Below are 19,490 nucleotides of genomic sequence, written 5' to 3'. Positions count from 1 at the left end.
CATCTCACCCATTGCCAATTTGCTGCAGCAAACTCGCCATGGGACATCTCATCGAGAGATATCTTCATTAATGACTTAGATGAGGGAATAGAAGGGGAACTTACCAAATTTGCAGATGACACTAAGCTGGCAGGAATAGCTAACACCCAAGAAGATAGATGGATCTTGATAGACTACAACACTGGGCTGTATCTAACGAAATTCAATGTAGAGAAAAGTAAAGTCCTACACTTAGGCAAGAAAAACCAAAAGTACACATATAGACTAAGTGAAACCAGAGAGGGATCTTGGAGTCTTAGTGGAAAACCAGCTAAATATGAGCCAGCAGTGTGCAGCAGCAGCCAAAAAGGCTAATGCAATCCTAAATTGCATTAACAGAGGGATACAGTCAAGATCAAGGGAAGTACTAATACCACTCTATAAAGCCTTAGTAAGACCACACCTAGAGTACTTCATCCAGTTTTGGTCACCACATTATAAAAAAAGATGTTGAGATTCTAGAAAAAGTACAGAGAAGAGCAACCAGGATGATTAGGGGACTGAAGACTAAGGCATATGAAGAAAGGTTACAGGAACTGGGCTTGGCTAGTCTAGTAAAGAGAAGGACCAGGGGAGACATGATAGCAGACTTCCAATATTTGAGGGGCTGCCACAGGGAGGAAGGGGTCAAGCTATTTTCTAAAGTGCCTGTAGGCCAGACAAGGAATAATGGATGGAAACTGAACAAGGAGAGATTTAACCTGGAAATAAGGAGAAACTTTCTGACAGTGAGAACAATCAACCAATGGAACAGCTTGCCCTTGGAAGTTGTGGGAGTGCCATCACTTGAGGCTTTCAAGAGGAGATTGGACTGCCATTTGTCAGAAATGGTGTAGGGTCTCCCACTTGGGTGGGGGGGTTGGACTAGATGACCTATAAGGTCCCTTCCAACTCTGATTATCTGTTATCTGTTATCTGAGATCATTCAATGCTGTATTAATCATTTCATTCAGTTAGTTTTATTGTTGGTGACAATGTTTTCGTCAAAATTATTGTAACTCTTTTATTTCTGGACTGACCTTATTTTATTATTTTTGGCCACATTTTCTTCTAAATTAATTTAACTTTTGTATTTGTTGAATTGAAAAATTGACTGTGTTTTATTGTCCCACAATGATTTGACTGTGATGTGTTGGTCGCAACAAGTTGGCTCTGGCGAGTTGTCCCATTCTATTCTTAGTGGTATTTCTTCTCCCCTTTCTTCAAGGTCACCCATGCCATCCATTACATAAGTGCTATGCAAAGCTGCAAAACATTTGAAGAATGTTATAAATGAAAGGGAACCTAGGATAGGTTTATTTGTGTGTACCTGGGAGAATGCAATTATCTTGTTTAATTTCCTGTAGAACTTCAACCATCTGAGTTTGTCAATCTGGAGACTTACCAGCCTTTTCATTACTAATATCTTCTGGATTCATAGTTAAAACCAAGGAGGCTAACTAACTGCGCTCTTCTGGCTATAGGTACAGGCATGTCTACTTCTATATGTCTCTACAATCCTGGCAGAGAAGCAACAATCAATCAGAACTGGTCCAGTCTTGTCAACAGATTATCACAGAAGTGTTTTAGACAGCCAGTGCTTGTTTGTCAGACAACAAGGAGGGCCTAGGTTTCACACTGAACTATCAAACCATTTCCCACTGTAAAATACTTAAGAGTGCATCTGTGAGCCTGTGCTAGCCAAAACCCATCAATGTTTACTTGAAAGAGGGGGGAGGGGGAAACCAGAACGAAAAAAAGAATCCTCAACACTTTCAACAAACAGTGAACAACTTGCAATTAAAACACGAGCAACTTCGTTCGTTCGTGGAATAACAAGTGAGAAGAAAGAAGCAAAACACTCTATGGTAGGGCTACCACGGAACCTCAGGATAAAATGTCTTAGAAGCATTTCTGTAAAGGTTAAAAAAAACTGGAGAGGGGCAAAGGGGCTTTAGATTGTCCCCAATGTTTTTTTCCACCCAGTAGAATCAGAAGTTTTTGAGCCGTCTCTAAAAACTAGAATCCCAATTGTGGTGATGACAAGCCACCAAGCTGTGTATCGTGCTATACTTTTGCCTCTTCACACAAGTCTAGCTGGCATGTCACAAAAGCAGGAGTGGGAAGAACCAGACTACCCATTTTATGGTCTTCTGGCACATCCAAAGCAATGGTGGGATTCAAAAATTTTTACTACCAGTTCTGTGAGCGTGGCTTGGTAGGCATGGCTTGGTGGGTGTGGCAGGGGAAGGATACCGTAAAACCTCTATTCCCACCACACTCCAGAAGAAAGATACTGTAAAATGCCGATTCTCTCTCCATCCCACTAACCTGCCTTCCAGCTCCATTGTCCTGTGCAGGGCAACAAAAGAAGACCCAGCTGATCAGCTGAGACTCGGGAGGCAGAGGATAGATGGGGGCGGGGCCAGTCAGAGGTGGTATTCCAAACTACTCAAGATTTCCACTACCAGTTCTCTAGAACTGGTCAGAACCTGCTGAATACCACCTCTGATCCAAAAGAAAAAAACCCACTGCTTTTTTTTATAAATACCCAAAACTTGCAATTGGGAAGAAGCTGAGTCCTATTCCAAATTTCTGAAGGAATCTGCATCCTGTCATGAAATGGCCTTTGTTTGCAGAACATGCTAATTCATAATAGAATTTGGCTTAGCAAGCAATGAGTCAGCTTGTAATTAAGAAGAAACGCATTAAATGCAATAGGTAACAATGGCTGGACTATATATTCTGCAGACATAGTCCACTCTGTTATCCAAAGCTAAATGAATAGTTAGCTTATGGTTAGGCAAAATGTTCTAAGAAATGACAGGAGGTAATCAGGCTGAAATTCTAATTATATTTATGAAAAAAAATTAAACCCACTTGAATTGAACTGGACTCCTGGGGGCTACATGGATATGTCCATACAATTTTCTCTTGGCAGGGATTATTTGCTACTGTCTTTTGACAGGATGTTTTGATGCAACTTCCCAATTCCAGCCTTCTCCTCTGAGATTTCCTTGTGGTCTCTGTCCAAATATGGCTTCACTTTTTGAGATTAGTTAGAAGAATGCAAACTTACTTTTCAGTAAATGAAAAGTACTTTGATAAATATGCTTAAGAGCATTTTATACTATGGGGATAGTTAAGTTTCAGATAGAAGAGTGAGATATTTTGAACATCTATCTCTTTTGTCACATTTTTTCTTCAGTCATCTCCTTTAATCATCCCCCTGTCTTATTATTTCAGCAAATACAACTGTAGTAATAATAGTAATGAACTTTCATTTTTACACACAGCTTTTTGTCTTGAGTGACACTTTGAGAGCTGTAATGAGAATGCCCAAATATTAAGGAAACATGCAAATCAGTTCTTTTCCAACATAGGGGGGAAAAAAAATCCAGGCTTTTGATCTGAGCAATTACTATGTTTGAAGGCTGTGTGTGTGATGTGTTTTATAAGCTCTTCTCGTTTCCAATTGCTTTTTTTTTTTTTTGCTTTGACTTTGAATTCAAATGATGAACAAGCTGCTTTTGATAAAGAGAAAAAGAAGACGCGTTTGTGTACATGACCGCTGTAACGAATTTCCAATGAGATTTGTCATCTAGCAAATTGATAACTTGATTCCCAGATATCCCAGAGATGTCTTCAGCATCCTGCAAAAAAGACTTTTAGCGGGGTCTTTTGCATTTTTAATAGCGATGTCTTATGCATCTAGTCAGGCATGTATTGTGGTTCTGAACTGCATAACTGCTGAACGGTTTAGGAAAACTCACTCTGACCGATTCACTCTGTCTGTCTTGCCCCAGCTGACTCACCATGGGTCAACTGGTCACAGCCAATTCATTATGGGACAATTTGCCACAGACAACTCGACGTGGGATAATTTGCCACTGTGCCGCACTTGTTGGTGTGGGAGCTGTGGTTGCTGGTCCTTGTCTGTGGCTGGTGCCGTGCTTTTTTTTTTTAAAAAAAAAACCCTTACATTTCACTCATGCGATGCATTTCCCCCAGCTATGCCTAACCCTCTCGTGTTTTTCGATGTTACCGCCGATGGACAGCACCTTGGCGCATCACCTTCAAGCTGTTTGCAGACACAGTTCCAAAGACAGCAGAAAATTTCTGTGTGTTGAGCACTGGGGAGAAAGGCTTTGGTTACAAGGGATCATGCTTTCACAGCATCGTTCCTGGATCCGTGTGTCAGGGTGGTGACTTTACCCACCATAATGGAACAGGCGGTAAATCTATTTATGGTGAGAAGTTCACCGATGAGAACGCCATACTCAAGCACACAGACTCTGGCTTTTTATCTCTGGTGAATGCTGGTCCCAATACAAATGGGTCTCAGTTCTTCATCTGCACTGAGAAAACTGAATGGATGGGAAACATGTGGTCTTTGGCCAAGTCAGAGAGGGAATGGACGTTGTGAGGAAAATAGAGCTTTGGGTCAAAGAATGGCAAGCCAAGCAAGAAGATCATCATCTCTGATTGTGAAGATATGAAATAACATTCTTCTTGTCTTAACAAATTGACCATTCCTTCTGTAGCTGGGGTTAGACCCCTCTGAATTGTTATGCTCCTGACTTACTGCTACCTTTCTATTGGGTTTCAATTTCTGCTCCCTCACAAGTGCAGTTGGACTCAAGACAAACTTGTTTTCAAGATGAAATAAAGCAAGTTAAAAAAAAACATGGGATAACTCAAGAGAGGGACAAGTGAATTGCAGCAGGACATGTCTTGCTTTAGGTTTGAATCTTCTCAAGTTAGAAGTCCTCGAGGCTGCGGTGAGCTGCAGTTCTACTTGAATTGTCCCACAGTGATTTGGGCCCAACAAGTTGGCCAGAGCAAGTCAGCCAGGGCGAGTCAGCTGTGGTAAGTTGCTCCATTCCAACTGCTGAGGGGGTAGAAAATGACCATGGTGTGTGTGGAGCAGCTCTTCTGGCAAAGTTGTTATGGAAAGTTCAGCTTTGTTTATGGACAATAAGAAATTAGCTTGTACATCTTTCTCTCCTGGAAAGGCACATATGACACATAAGCTTGCAAATGATGGCTTCAAAGAAACATCCAATACTGACATCAAAGCAAAGTTCAAACATCATGCCAAACCATGGTTGGATGAAATTGAAAATCTATAGATTTGACCAAGCTGGTTATAGGGATGAAATTAAATAGAAACAGACGAAGCATACTGACGTAGTGGAAGGTTAGTCAGAAACTTCATTTCTGAAGAAGCTTCAAAGAAGTTATCAGACAATACTTTCTACTATTATGATAAGAAAAGAGAATGTGAAGACAGTAAATCCATAACATTAAACTGTATGGCCACTAATTCATTGTTTCATTCATTGTTTTTAGAATTTTTTTTTTTTTGCTTTGAATAGAATGGAACCTATTAAAATGGTTTTAAGACTTACTTGGGGGGAAAGTATGTATAGTGGTTCTAATGAATTCAAGTAGAACTAGAGATTAGTGATAGCAAATCAACCTGCTTTACATTAAGATCTTAGATATTTCAAATCAAGTTGGAACAATTACTTCTTGAAATCATGATGCCAGTTAATATTAATTCATCTTCCCCAACATGGGGCTCTTCAAAAGGGCTTGCTTGTAATTAAAAGAGGAACCCCCAGGAGCTGAACAAGTTGGCTTTGAGGCTCAAAATGCTTAATCACACTGGTTAAAGATCCAGCATTTGTACATCATGCTAGGCTTAGTGAATATGAATTTTAGTTTTGTGTATGCCTTAGCATATTATGCCAACCCAATTTATAGTTCATTGCATAGGACAAATCAAGAAATGGATTGATTCAATGCCCAATGCTACTACATCACGTAAATACCTCACGTAAAGAGTTGAAGTCTAATCCACACAGCCTATGTATCCTGTTTAGCTATCAATCCATGGTTGGAGACATAAGTAATAATTCCTTTCTGCAACAGGACAAAGAATTGTGAGACATTTCTAAACTTGACATCAAGTGCAGTTCTCCGTCTTGAAAGAACTGAGCAGCACCTGCCCTCCGGAATGAGGTTCTTGAGGTTCTTCTCAAGATCCAGATGGCTCCCATTCTGTGGTTGTTGTGAAGTTGTCCACTCACTTCATTGTGCTTGCCAGCTTTTTAATTTGTTGTGTTTTATTGTAATATCTTTAATCGTTATGAGTTATTGGGAGCCAGATGGCACAGAAATATAACAAATTATTATTATATACAGAACAATGAGAAATCACAATTACCAGTTCTTTAGCTGGTATTGGCCTTCATTGGCAGTGAGTTCTTCCCAAGATCATGGGATTTCATAATGTTCCCACCATAGTGTATGTGTGGATCCAAGCAGCATGGCCTTTTGCAATCAAAAGATGGAAATTTTGCCAATGCTCAGGTTTTCTTAGTGTGGTCCAAGGCTATTGAATGTGGTACCCAGTATGCTGATAGTCACTGGGAACACTATGGCAGCTTTATACCATAATCATTCAGTTTCAGTTTTCAGAACTTAATACTTTGTGATCTTTTCCAATTCTCTGTCTTATTATTATATCCTGGTATTGCCATATCACTAATCCACACTTTCTTCTTAAATCTGGTGTGTCATGCACAATTTTACCATTTACATTCAGAAATCCCATAATATTTTAACCTGCTCATTTTCAACTACTTTTTCAATCATATGTCCCCACCAATTTATTCATTCCTGGCACATGGACATTTTTACAGATGTCCCGATGACTCATATTTTGGCGGCTATGTTACATCATTGTTTATAATCAGTTTGTGCTATCTTTTTTTTTGCAGGAGCTGTGTGTATGATCTACTGTTTCTTCTGCTTCTTTGCACAATCTGCACTTTGAATCATTTGATGATTTTTCAATTCCGGTCTTGTTCGCATTTGCTTGAATAGCTTGCTCTTGAGCAGCTATTATCCTTCCAAATGTTTTGCATGGTGCTATTATCTGGGGGTATTGCTGTGGATGCCTTGGCAACACAAAGCCCCTAATTCCTGTCTTCTGTGCTAAGCTAAAACCTAACAAAGCTCACTACAGCTTAGCATGATTTATGGACCCAGTCAGACCATGGCAATAGTTTTACTGAAGTCCAATTCAGGCATTCAAATCAGGAAACATAAATGTTTAAGAGTTGGTGTTTAAGGCACTATTAATCGCTAATTGCAATGGGTAGATAATTGGTGGCTTGTATTAAATTCCAACCAAGGACTTCCTAAATCGTAGGCTCAGTTGTACCAGTTACCTGTTGGGGCTGCTCCTTTTTAAAGTGTTTTTCCTTGTGATCAATACATTGCCGGGCGGGGGGATTGAAAAGCCAAAATCCCAGGAGTCTGATTACTTCACAGCAGCCGAGGCCCCTTGTCAAAGATCACCACTTAATCAGCCCTTGCAAGATCTGTCCAACCAATATGCTTTGCATTAGGAGGACACTACAGAGCCTGTTGCGGAAGCATAATTCAGCCCAAACTGTCGTATCTTAACAGAGATGATAACGTGTAATTGTCTGCTTTCTGCACAAAGGCACCTGCAACTGAAAAGCCTGACAGCTGCAGCTAAGATAAGCATGACTGCACACTGGGAATTTGAGCCCTGGGAGTTGAATATTCAGTTGAGGAGCAGGGCACCTCCCGCTGCACAGAGTGAAACTTGCTAAGTTAGTAGAGTCACCTTTGACTAGAGAACAGCTAGTTCTGAGGGCGCATTCATCTTTTATGTCTTCCTACATCATTGAATTAAGGGCCAATATAGATGGGAAGCTACATCTACCTTGGAATGGAAACGGCACATTTAAAAAAGAACAAACAAACCCAGGGAAGATCTGCCCTGCAGGAGGCAGAGATGCAGCTTAATCCTTCCCTTCCCTGATCTTCTCTTTCTAAATCACCAAAGGAGAAGTCCTTCTGGTGACAATTGTCTGCTTTGAAGAACAAAGCTCCTCTGGACTTTAGCAAGAGACGAAAGGGTTAAATGGGTCCTATATGCTGCAATTCTTATAATTATAGTCCAAAGGGGACATTGAGGTATTAAGTCCAACTCCCTGATCAATGCAGAAATCTAAATTGAGCTGTCTAGCTTTGGCCTGATCTCATGCAGTGAAGAGCAGCCCACCACTCAGAGACGGTATTCAGCAGGTTCTGACCAGTTCTAGAGAACCTTGTAGCGGAAATTTTGAGTAGTTCAGAGAACTGGTAAATACCACCTCTGACTGGCCCTGCCCCCATTTATTCTCTGCCTCCCGAGTCCCAGCTGATTGGCTGGGTCTTCTTTTGTTGCCCTGCACAGAAGAATGGAGCTGGAAAGCAGGTTAGTGGGGTGGGGAGGGAATGGGGATTTTGCAGTATCCTTCCCCTGCCACACCCACCAAGCCACGCCCACCAAACCATGCCACTCCCACCAAGCCGCACCCACAGAACCAGTAGTAAAAAAATTTGAATCCCACCACTGCTACCAATACTTCAATCTTTGGGGGACTGATTGGGGGACCCAGCCTTTTTTATTCCTCTGGGGGACCCCCTCCCCAACTATTTCTTTTTGCTTTGGGAGACCCCTCCCCAACTGTTTTTATTGTTATGGATTTTTTTCTATGTAACCGAATCTAATTTAAATCCATTCCATCATGTCCTGCACAATAGGCAACATGTGGATATTCTTGTATGTGATATACTTTGGTGGATAGCAATAGCACTTCGACTTATAATAGCCACTGCAACCATCATTAGTATGAGTCAGTCACCAAGCATCCGAATTTTGACCACATGACCATGGGGATGCTGCAGCAGTTGTAAGTGTGAAAAATGGTCATCAGCCACTTTTTTTCAGAGCCATTGTAACTCTGAATGGTGATTAATGAGCTGTTGTATGTCGAGGACTATCTGTGTATGGTAGGTTTAAAAAAATCTACCAGCAGAGAACATTTAATGCCCCAAAAGAAACTGCACAGCCATCTCCAGTACTCCTCCTCATTCGGAATGAGGAAACATGGCAGAAATAAATTTATGAGCTGACTCTGTGCTTTTCTTCTATAACATAGCTTGAACCTAAGCAACTCCTTGGTTTGTGACCGCAGAGTGGATTTTGTTCCTGGACTATCTAGTAAAAATTAAGTTGCCTCTAATTAACTGAAGCCAAATGCCTGAAATCTTAGGCAGCATCATTTGGCTTTTAGCTCAAGTAATTCCCAGCACAAGAATATTCAAGACTGTTGTTCTTAATTAGAAGAATGAAATACAGCCTTTCCATTTCTATTTTTCATCTAGGCTGTGTAACCTTTCCATTCTATCTGTTGCTCCTCAGTTCCCATGCACATCCCTGACAGAATTACCACCCACATTGGTTTTGCATCAGATAATGAGTTGGGTTAATGACCTTGATTCTCAGAAGCAAATTGGAGACTTTTTGCCAGCATGGTGGGTAATTAAGAAGCTCAGCTGTTGTAAGCGCGATGAGCTTGAACTGTCAATGAATCAGATCCGAGGAAAAAGTAATTACAGTTTGATGCCTCCAGAGTGCAGAGCTATGTACTGTAATTATATTCTATTCCAAGTTGCAGGTCTTCCTTCCTTCCTTCCTTCCTTCCTTCCTTCCTTCCTTCCTTCCTTCCTTCCTTCCTTCCTTCCCCCTTCCTTCCTTCATCTTTTTCTTTCTTTTCTTCTCTTCTCTTTTTTCTTCTCTTTTCTTTCCATGCTTATTTGAAACTGAAGATAGGATGGCACAGGGGAAGATGCCAAGAAAGACAAATTAACTTAGATACACTAAAATGACTTTTTTGCAATCAAAGCAAAACGCTACAGGATATTCAAAAATATGTGTTTGCAACTTTGGATATGTGGGGTACGGCAGTCATCACATTCACACGCAGATATGGAGTTGGGCAGTCTATAAACAAACAAGCCAGCAAACAATTGTTCACAAATATGAGTCAAATTGCTTGGCAATTGACTCATATTTATGACAGTTGCAGTGTCCCTGGGTCATAGGATCCACTTTTACGACCTTCTGACAAACAATGGGGAAGCCAGATCGATTTAACAGCCATATTACTAACTTAATTATTAACAATTGTGGTGATTCACTTAACAACCATGGCAAGGAAGATTGTAAAATGGGGCAAAAGTCACTTAACTGAGGGCTCAATTGTGGTTGTAATTCTAGCAGTACCTGTATCAATAACACCTCCCCTCGCCTGGAGTGGAGTGGGATAGGATAGGATAGGATAGGATAGGATAGGATAGGATAGAATAGAATCTGGAAGGAACCTTGGAGGTCTTCTAGTCCAACCCGCTGCTTAGGCAGGAAACCCTACGCCACTTCAGACAAATGATTATCCAATGTCTTCTTAAAAACTTCCAGTGTTGGAGCATTCACAACTTCTGGAGGCAAGTTGTTCCACTGGTTAATTGTTCTCACCATCAGGAAATTTCTCCTTTGTTCTAGGTTGCTTCTCTCCTTGATTAGTTTTCAGCCATTGCTTCTTGTCCTGCCCTCAGGTGCTTTGGAGAATAGCTTGACTCCCTCTTCTTTGTGGCAGCCCCTGAGATATTGGAAAGCTGCTATCATGTCACCCCTAGTCTTTTCCCCCCCATCAAACTAGACATCCCAGTTCCAGCAGCTGTTCTTTATATATATTTAGCCTCCCGTCCCCCTAATCATCTCTGTTGCTCTTCTCTGCACTTTTTCTAGAGTCTCCAACATCTTCTTTATATTGTAGTGACCAAAACACTTCATGTGATCTTGATTCTATCCCTCTGATCGAAGGAAAGAATCTCTATATAACCGTAAGCTGCCCAGAATTATCCTACGGCAAGATGGGCAGCTAATAAATTTTATAAATAAATAAAATAAATAAATAAAACCATGTATAAGCACCATGGGAAACAGGCAAGAGAACTCAACCAAACCTTATTGTCACATTCAAACTATGTATGGAACTATGTTGGAGAAGGGAAGGAGAATGATCTTTCTCTTCCTGCTTTCGTTAAATTTTATCTGAGAAGCCTACATGTTATGGAGGAGTCCAATTTATTGCTAAATCTGCCACCATCCCTTATGGCTCTGTTTCTGCAGTGTGACTCAGATCTTCCAATATATTTAATCCCTACTGCAAACTTTCATTTTATTCCCTTTATTATCTCTGCTTCCTCCTCAAACCATACTCATTTTTTTTAATTCCTTCATGGTTTTCGATAGATCATTTTCTTTCAGTATAAACTAACCATGGCCAAGATATTATTTCCAAAATCCTCTTAACTCCTTATGTCAAGAGCTGCAGTTATAATCACGCATTGTTAAAGAGCAAATTCCGCTAAACACACAGAGATTTTCTTTCAAATAAAATAGGGCGGAGAAATGCTTAATTTTATATGTGAGGTTTTTTTATAGCAGTTATAAACTGTCTTGAAAACATTATTTCAGGTTTATCTCTAATCAGCTAACTTTGACTTTCAAGCTTTTTATTCTAATTTTAATTGTTTTTAGCACTTTTTAACTTCGTATTATATTATGAAACATCCAGTTGCTGTCTTAGTAAGATGGATGGCATAGAATGATAATAAATAAACAAACTAAATTATCCATTATTTTAATACAAATACCAATATTTTCTCTGTAGTTTGCCATTAAAAAACTGAACTTTTTTTAAGCTGGGAAAATGGTTTTCGTATTGTTGTTTTTACAGTTCAAGTCCTCTGAGGGACAATGATTTAGTGACAATTTTTATTATATAGAGGGGCTTGAAGAAATTTTCACAAAATAAATATATTAAGCTTTCCTGAGTTCAAAAGCATCTATGTTAGAGGGGCTTTTTTTGTCAAAAAGAAAAAAAAGAGCAAAAGTTTGTCCCACCCAAAATCAGGATTTTGTTTCAATTTTTACTTATTAATTTTTTATTCCTCTTTTAGCTCATAAATCAAAGCATTTACAACCAATAGAAATTTAAATTTTAAACTATAGAAACAAGTCACTTAAAATCAGCATCCTTAAAATCTTGGGGTTTGTGAAAAAACTGCTTTGATAGTAATTCCTTCCCCCGCCCCATCCCATTATTTCCATTTTCACAATCCCTGAAATTACCAGAATCTGCTAATAATTTTTGATAGAAAAGTGGTTCCATATTGGCCACATACACACAAAAATTAGTATTTTGAGAATGAAACTTGCCACCAGGGTATAGGTGGGTGTGATGAACTGTGGATGCCAACCTAATTTCAGTCTTCTACCATGTTTTCCCCTAATTAAGATCCAACTGGAAAATAAGCTCTAGCATGTTTTTTTTCAGGATGCTCATAATATAAGCCCTACCCCCAAAATAAGCCCCAGTCTGTCATCCAGACAGACACATTTAGTACCATATTTTCTCCAAAATAAGACCCAACTGGAAAATAAGCCCTAATGCATCTTTTGGACCAAAAATTAATATAAGACCCAGTTTTATTTTGGGGGAAACACCGTAGGATTAAACGTTAGCCAGAGCGTCTATGGAGATTCTCAGTCATCCAGGTCATGGCTGTCTCAATGGTTAATAGTCAAGAGGGCTTTCCCTGCTTTGGGAGAAGGGAGAGGTTAATGAAGGAGCACAGGTGTACAAATCACTGGTCCTATTGTGTTATGTTATGTTATGTTATATATTACATTAAATTACATTAATGTAAGGTATTTAAAATATATTATAATAATCATATTATCTCGAGATTGTGGAAAGAGTGCAGAAAAGAGCAACAAAGATGATTAGAGGGTTGGAAGATAAAACCTATGAAGAACTGTTGCAGGAATTGGGTATGGCTAGTCTAGTGAAAAGAACGACCAGGAGAAATGATATCACTGTTCCGATATTTAAGGAGCTGTCATAAAGAAGGGGAGGTGTCAACCTATTTTCCAAAGAACCAGAAGGCAAGACAAAAAACAATGAATGGAAACTAATCAAGAAGAGAAGCAACCTAGAACTAAGGAGAAATTTCCTAACAGTGAGAACAATTAACCAGTGGAACAACTTATCTTCAGAAGTTGTGGGTGCTCCATTACTGGAGACTTTTAAGAAGAAACTGGACATCCACTTGTCTGGAATGGTATCTCCTGATTGAACAGGGGATTGGACTGGAAGACCTCCAAGATCCCTTCCAACTCTGTTATTCTGTTACTAATTTTTCTTTCTCTCTCTGTTCCTCATAAGTATACCATCTTCAACTTTCAAAGGAATGGAACTCGGGATGGGTGGGTGGGTGGATGCATGGATGGAGTCACAAAAACAGAAATATTTTTCCCTAACTTTATACAAAGAATAGTCAGTAGAACCCTTATGCTTATAAGAAGGTTACTTCTGAAGACTGAAAGTTGAGTATCCTTGTTATGATTTGTTCTTAGGCTACTCAAGGACATCTAGTAAGATGACTGGAAACAGAATGACAGATGAGATGGACCCATTCAGGGATCCCCAAACTTGGTAACTTTAAGACTCGTGGACTTCAACTCCCAGAATTCTCCAGCCAGCTACGAGTTGAAGTCCACAAGTCTTAAAGTTGCCTTGTTTGGAGACCCCGAACCCATTCTTCCACCCAACAGGGGAGTGTTCATACTGTTTTGACACTTACAAACCTTGGTTTCTCAGGCTACTTCAGTCAGAGACCAAGGAACTGCACAGTGACCCAACACTTGACCTTCTTTCTGTGACAGACCCAGCACAATGCCTCAAACCCTCAGAGGCAGCCATCCATCTTCTTTACAAGGAAGAGAGGGACAATCTAGTCATCGGCAAACCAATTACTGGCGTTCAGATGGTTTTCAAACAAAGCAAGGAAAATTGCAGTATGGTTTATATAGAGCAGAGCTCCTCGGCTTGCTGGGATTATTCTTCTCTTACAACAGTGTTAAATGGTCTTTTGCTGTTCTCTTTGTCCAGAGCAATCAGGTAGAAATGGAGTGAAGGAGTGTAAAGGAGAAAGGAGCAAGAATTAGATACACATCAAAGGCAGGCACAGCTGTCTTGTGGGCAAATTAGAGCCAGAAAGAGGAGGGGGAGAAAGCTGAAATGAAATGATGGAGGAGCTCTTGAAAACTGACCCCACCCTCCCTCTCTTCAGATTGCTTCCACTCCATCTCTGGTAAGGACCTAATCCTGTGGAATGCTGAATCTGCCAAAGGGATTGCTGACCAGGCTGATGACATTCCATTATCTCCTTGAATGTTTGCCTTCAACCAGGGTCGTCATTCTGTTGGGTTGTCATTCTGTGGCAAAATGCTTGTGTGATTAAACAGTGGCTAGGGGTGTTAATTACTTATTGTCGGGTCATTGGAGGAGGATGCCTTTAGTCACTCTTTTAAAAGACAGAAATGGCAAAATTATCTCAAGCTACGTTGGAGGCGGAATGCAGCCCTCATAAAGGCTTCTTTTAATAGGCAGGGAAATTGTTTCCTGTAGCCAGATTTCATTGTTTTGCTCCATATATTGCTGCTATTTGCTTAGCTATAAAGCCCACTTTATTTGCTTTGGTCTAGCAAAAGATTTCCTGAACTAGTAGGTTGCAGGATCAAGTCCTAATAAAGGAGAATATCTGTAGCTCAGGGTTGACATGAGGGATCCTTGTTGCTCTCTGAGCTGGGTTGTTTTCTTGCAAACGTTTCATTACTCAAACTAGGTATCATCAGGGGTGGGATTCTACCGGATGTTAAATTTGCATCTGGTTCACTGAACTGGTGTTTGAACCGACTGGCTGGCCCTGCCCACCCGTGCCCCTCCCCTCCCAGGAGTCTCCACATGGTCCATTTTCGATGCAGGTTAGGGCAGGGTCTGTGCAGAGGCTCTGGCAGAGGGGAAAATGGGCCTTCCGGAAGTCCAGAAAGAGGCCTGTTTCCAGCTTCCGGGGGGCTCAGAGCCCAGGGGAGGCCATTTTCATCCTCCCAGAGACCCAAGGGAAGCCTCCAGACCCTTAGGAAGGCGAAAAATGGCCTTCCCGGAAGTTCAAGTAGGCCACGTCCACCCAGCAACTGGGCAGCGAACCAGTTGTTGGGATTTTGGAATCCCACCCTGGGTAACATCATCAGTGCCAGAAAGGAGTGTTGTTTGCAAACAGCATCCCTTACTAGCATGCTGATGTTACCTAGTTTGGGTAATGAAATATCTGCAAGAAAAAAAAAGCAAGCTCAGAGAGAACCAAAGACCTCTCAAGTCCATGCAAGGCAGTGAAGTCACTATATTCCTCTGCTGGATCCCATCATGTAGCATTTATACTTGCGTGAGCCTGTAATGCAGCTCAGTTTCTTAGCATCGGAAAACAAACAAACGTGGACATGCTGTAATATGCATGCCTATAGGTATAAATGAAGTGGAAATGGGTGCAAGTTACAATGAACCAAGACTGCAATTCCTTTATTATTTAGATTTATATTCCACTTTTTGCCTTTACAAGGGCACTACAAGAGTAAAATATGAACAACTGAAACACAAACAAAAGTCATCCAAGGTTATTGCCACAACTGAAAAAGCATTGCTTAAAATAAAGAGTCTTTAATCCTATCAGAAAAGCAGAAAGAAGAAGGACCCAAAACTAACAGCCAAGGGAATTCATTCCACAAGTTGAGAGATTCTTAAAAGGTTGTTTTTTGATAGCTGTAACAGCTATATTCATGGAACATACCAAGCAAAGGTCTGGCATACCAATCAAAGGTCTGGCATATCATCTGTAGCCCAATCATAAAGCTATGAAAATCAGGATTTTTTAAAAAAATATTCATGGTACTGAAATTAAATCCTCAGATAATTGTTCTAGCCAGTCTTCCGGCCTTGATTCTAGAAGAGAAACTTAATTTCTCTTTCAGTTTCCAGATGCTGAGAGGTGCCCAAGCTGAAGGCTAGAATGGCCCTGGAAAATGGGAAGCTCTCTTTTTGTTTTTTAGACATATATATGGTAATTACACAGGGTGGTAAGTTGCGCAGAAAGGAAGTTTAGTCTTCTACCTTTACTTTCCTGATTGCTCTGAACCCTGATTGCACCATCATAATGTCCTCATTCTTGTTTCTTGCTTTTTCCTCTTACACTGGAAAAACCAAACCAGGAGCTCAGTTGCAGAGAAGAATATTGCATACTGTATTAGCACCAAAAAGAATTCTGTAGCATCCTGAAATTTAACAACACTGTGACCTAAACTTGTGAAGGCCACAATGCATTTTAACTCCAATGACTGATGTCATCCAGAATTGCTTTTCCATTTCCTTAAGCAATTTTTGCCTCAACAGCTGCAGTCACAAAGCTGATGGATTGACACAGGAGAGAATGAAAAACAACCCTTCTTCCTAAGGTAAAATGGAGAGTCAATAAAACCTAAATTGGTCCCTTGCAAGCAACAGACAATAACCTCATAAAGGTAGACCTCAGTTTAGGACTATTTGTTTAACAATGGTTCAAAGTTATGACAGCCTTTGAAATAGTGATTTATGACCTGTACTTGCAATAGTAATTGGAACACTTGGCAAGATTTATAACTAATTGAAGTATCCTGCAGTCATGGGACTGCAGCTTCCAACCTTCCCCACCACCCCACCCAATTACTGGCAAAAAAGAAGAAATACACCCCTTGGGGAAGCTGGATTCACTTAATGACCACCATAAAATTGTCATAAAAATGAGTGAATCATGCTAGAAAGTAGAAAAACCTAAAAGCCTGCAGCATTCCCATCGACTGAACTACAGCTCTGTCCTTAGCACGCCTGTTTTTATTCTGAGACAAAGAAAATCCAACATTAGATTTCCCCTATAAAATCAAGTCCCATTTTTTTGGGTATGAAAAAGATATCCTGGGAATTCTAAAGCCTTGAGCAACAACTTGGCTATATTCAAATGATACCGTTGATACAATCAACAACTGTCCAAAAAAATATTCACTCCTGTGCTATGATGGAATATGCTCAGGATGACCTGCTAAAACTATCAATAATTACCTTTCAGAGACCCTGCAAATATTACAAATATGGCTGGAAAGTTATTTGTTGTCTCTTTTTAAAAATAGCTTTATGAGCAAAATCTATGGGGGCTCAACACGGATTGACACCATTAAGGACAACCAACTGATTTACTTAAAAAAAAAAAAAAAACCTCTCAGGTCACAGTTGCAAGAGGAATTTCTAGAAGCAATCCCATTTTTACAGAACTGCTTTAGGACTTTGTGCTAGTTAAAGGAAAACCATCTATTAAATCTTTTTCCCCCTGCATGACATACTGACCGAGGAAAGTGAGGTGGCTCTAAATTCTCCCAGGATTGTTTGAGCCTGAAACTACCTGCTACAATGATAATTCGATTATGGTATACACTTAATTAAGGTTCTCCTGGCCCACAAAATGGTAACAAAAGGATATATAGATCAGTGTTTCTCAATTTTAGTAACTGTTGGAAGAAATAACCTTCTGGGTTCAGTTCCAAGCAGGGAAAAAGACACTGGAAACATGGAGGCTGCTTGGAAAGATGGTTTCATGGTGGACAGGACCACATGGCTCGGAGCTCCAAAGTGAAAAAGACAATCACATGCTTCAAGATGTTGGGTGAAGGGAAAGAAGGGCTGATATGCTGAGAGTGCCTGGGTTTTATACCCTCTGTTGGGATATGAATTTGAGCTTGTGTTCTGATTGGTTGTTGGACTCCCATGGGGCCATGCAGGGGCAACTCTGTAGGCTGTCCTGAATCCCAGGCTTGGTTGAGCCTTGCTGGATGATGATGTAATGAAAGGGCTTTGGGCAATTCCTATAGCTCTACCTGGAGTAGAACTTTGTTATGTAAAATAGGCTGGCCCAGGCCAGAGTAATGCTCCATTAGCAAAGGTGGGTTGGGGGATGAGTTTCTGCCTCTTTGAGTTTCTACTTTTCTTTTTAGGGGAAATATTCTGCCTTTTAAATATTTCCTAGGACATTTCATTTTTCTAGGAGAGGGGTGGGTACTAACTTCCTTACACTATGATAGGTGGATTTAAACTTGCCATGGTTAAAAAGCACTGATATAGTCAGTTAGTTTTATGCACCATCATATTCCAGCAATGTATAATTTCCAAAGCATCTTGATTCTGATTAATTACCTGTCTGGTGTAAGTCAGGGAGCAGATATGAATGAGATACTCATTTCAACCACTTCTGCTGATAAAAATACACAAAAGAATAGGGAATCAATACTGCCTTAGCCTGTCACCCTCTAAATTAATTTGGTTTTAGTTAGATTTTAGCCTGTACTTTCTCTTTCTTTCGATCCCCCTTGTTTAGTTTTTTTTTTTCCATCCTTTTGCATTGCAGCAAAATCTCATTGTCTGGTCAAAGAAAGTTAATGGCTGAGGTCTGCCTTGCATAAATATTTGATCAGCAGACAGTACCTTTTTAATAAGATTTCCCCATCCCCCACTGCCCTTTGGAAAATATGTGTGTATAAGGGGGGGAAGGAGAAAGAGAGAGAGAGAGAGAGAGAGATGTACATTTGTCTCTTCCACTCTGCCAATTATTATTTCAGCATTTATTACTCTGAGACATTCACATGCCTTATGCCTCCCCTGTCGTGCCCCTGTCGGCAGCTGACAGGGAGTGGGAGTGTGGCTCCGTTGGCTGTGGAAGAAACTGGGGAAGGGCATAGTCCGGCTGGGCAGAGCAGGGGAGAGGTAGAGCAAGGCAGAGCAAATTCAGAGGAAGACCCAGGCCCACCCCTCTTCATCCTGGGGCACACAGGGAGGAACGGAGAAGAGAGCAACGAGAGTTGCATGGCTTATGGGGGAGGAAAGGGCTCCGATTCCCTTCATTAGCTGCAGCTGGGAACACAGTGTTTAAAAAGGGAATTTGTGCACAGCAACTTGTTGGAAACAAACAGTGTATTATCTTGTTTTGTCGAGGCTTACCTGGGTTCCTGGCGTCTTCCCAACTTTGTGTGTTTTGTTGGCCTTTGAAGCCTGCGATTCCTTATCCTGCCCTGTCCAGTTAAATGCTGCAGCATGGTTTATGTGGATTTTTATTTACCGTTTATATGTACTTTGTTTTTGGACTGAATTTCCTTCATTTAAAGACTGTTCTTAGGAGAGTTTTTCTCCAGCCGAAGGTAACTGGACATTGGGGGGAAAGTTGGAGGTATTAAAGGGACTTTTCTTACTTATGTGACTGTGTTGCCTTTGTGCCACACCCCGGATCATCCCATCCCCATTTTAGCTCTTATCCCATTGAGCTGAGAAACAAGCAGGGCTGTTACCGTCTTTCCCATCTTTTTCACTGAAAAGCAGACCATGTATCATATAGCATTTAGCAATAGCATTTAGACTTATATACTGCTTTACAGCCCTCTCTAAGTGGTTTACAGAGTCAGCCTATTGCCCCCCAACAATTTGTGTCCTCATTTTATCCACCTTGGAAAGAAGGAAGGCTGAGTCAACTTTGAGCCTGATGAGATTTGAACTGCCAAATTGCAGGCAGCTGGCAGTCAGCAGAAGTAGCCTGCAGTACTGCAGTACTCTAACCACTGTGCCACC

At 40.6% G+C, this 19,490-nt stretch overlaps 1 protein-coding gene and 1 pseudogene across 2 annotated transcripts in view; one reads left to right on the top strand and one right to left on the bottom strand.

Annotated features, from left to right (window-relative positions):
- Positions 1 to 19,490, bottom strand: part of PTPRO (protein tyrosine phosphatase receptor type O) — a 154,929-nt gene that overhangs the window by 113,827 nt on the left and 21,612 nt on the right. The gene's annotated exons all lie outside the window — the stretch shown is intronic.
- On the top strand, positions 3,934 to 4,652 carry LOC113445148 (peptidyl-prolyl cis-trans isomerase A pseudogene; annotated as a pseudogene).

Source organism: Pseudonaja textilis, chromosome 5 (assembly GCF_049901715.1).
Source record: "Pseudonaja textilis isolate UNSWEBS1 chromosome 5, rPseTex1.2, whole genome shotgun sequence".
In the NCBI taxonomy this organism is placed as follows: Eukaryota; Metazoa; Chordata; class Lepidosauria; order Squamata; family Elapidae; genus Pseudonaja; species Pseudonaja textilis.
The sequence above is the reverse complement of the archived record's forward strand: the minus strand, read 5'-3'. Positions and strand labels throughout refer to the sequence as shown.